The sequence below is a fragment of the Passer montanus genome, unplaced genomic scaffold (assembly GCF_014805655.1).
Source record: "Passer montanus isolate IOZ18808 unplaced genomic scaffold, ASM1480565v1 scaffold171, whole genome shotgun sequence".
In the NCBI taxonomy this organism is placed as follows: Eukaryota; Metazoa; Chordata; class Aves; order Passeriformes; family Passeridae; genus Passer; species Passer montanus.
The window spans coordinates 651,235-652,970 of NW_024364382.1; the positions used below are offsets into that span (position 1 = coordinate 651,235).

General features: G+C 46.9%; 1 long non-coding RNA gene across 1 annotated transcript in view; it reads right to left on the bottom strand.

Annotated features, from left to right (window-relative positions):
- Positions 1–418: 418 nt before the first annotated feature.
- The window catches only part of LOC120499989, a 1,798-nt gene continuing 480 nt past the window's right edge, over positions 419–1,736 (bottom strand). The window contains exons 2-3 of the long non-coding RNA XR_005627013.1: positions 829–1,055; positions 419–617 (exon numbers count right to left, since the gene is read on the bottom strand). This is a non-coding gene — a long non-coding RNA (uncharacterized LOC120499989). The remainder of the gene's footprint in view (positions 618–828; positions 1,056–1,736) is intronic.

Genomic DNA, 1,736 nt, shown 5'->3' on the forward strand with positions numbered 1-1,736 from the left:
GGCAGTACAAGAGCCTGGCCATGACTCCATCCAAGATGGGTCAAGAGTTTTCACACTTTTGTAAGTTTTGGTCCATTTCCACATTGGGGTTAATTGTCCAGTTACAGCTCCAGGCTATGCAGTCCCAGACTGATCCCCTCAATTCCCTGTTGTTTGTACTTTTTGGGACTGAAGCTGCAGTGGTGTCCTTGGTTCTGGGCTGGAAAAGGATTGGTTTGTGTGGCTGAGCTGTGAGGAGAACTGCTGACACCTAAGGCAGTACAGAATCTGGAAAATATGAAATCTAAAACTTAAGGCATCACAGAGAGCAGAAGTAAATTGATCCAGTGTTTCAAGGTCTCTGAACAGCACAGACATACCTGCAACACAGCAGCACATGCAGTGTCAATTTACCAGGAGTACCATGCCAGGAGTGCAATCCATGTTTATTCATAAAATGCAGAGAATCACTGAACGTAAATGCAACAGATACATTTGGTAATGTGTCCTTAAAATAGGGAAAGCAGCAAGAGCACAGGAGCTCTGTGGTAGGTGAGCAGATGAAGAGTGCTCCCACTGAGAAAAAGGAAGGCAGGTGGAGCTCGGCATCCCTTGATGTGGAGCTTGAGAGTGTCCTCCTGCAAGAGGACATAATTTTCAAAACTCTACTAATTTTTCCAAAATTGCCAATTCCAGCAGTGCCTAGAGTCAAGCTCTTGTCCTTCAAAATGAACTGGGTAACACAACTTTAAAAAGTTCTGAATTACTAACACATAGATTTTTAAAAGCCCACAATATTGCATAAAAATAAAACACAGGGAAGTTAAATATCCTGGGATAACAATGTACCTTCACTGGTGGTATTCCAAACAGGCATAAATTACATTTTTTGGAAATGTACATTGACTGTAGAGCTAACAGCAGTCATCATTCCCTCTGACAATGCGTGGCCAACCCTTCCACTATTCTGTCCAGGGCTGATACTGTAGTATCAAACAATTTCACAAGATTTGTCATTTCCGTCCTATAAATACCAGCACACTGGGACCTCCACCAGATCCTCTGGTCCAAGTTCTCTGCAAAACAAGAAGAAAAACAAAACTCCCATCCTCAGTATTCTTGTTTGCCACATCTCCTCAAGTGTTGATTCACAAACCTATCTCACTATAATACCAGTGCAAAACCTATCCCTCCAGGCTAGCACTTCAGCACATCCATCTCACTTCCTCCTTCTCTACTGCAGTCTCCACAAGGCAATAAAACAAATCACTCTTTAAAGCCCTCACAACTGTTTCCTGCACTTTCCTTGTCACTTCTGTGACAAGACGGAGGATGATTGTTTCTTCTCTCCACTTCTGACATCACTGCCATTATATCTAAGGATATCTTCCTTTCTATCACTCTTTTTGATGGAGACAAGATTCCAGTGAACATCACAGAAAGAGAAAATCACAGTATTTTCCTGGACGGTGATGGGTTTTTTTGGAGATGTTTACGTTCTTAACAATGACCAGGAAGCAAGGCTCCCGTGACCAAGTTCCTGTGATTGCCTTCAGCGATCAAGGCTGGCGGATGGGGTTTTAAGCTCGGTGCACCCCGGGCAGCGGTGCCCCTCCCACCGGTGCCCGGCGCTTTCCGCCTCTCCCGACGAGCGGCGCCGCCCCGCTCCCGCCCCGGCGGGAGGCAGCGGCAGTGCCGGGCGGGCCCGCGAGGGGGCGCGCTCCGCGCTCCCTGCGGCCGGCGCTGCGCTCGCGCTT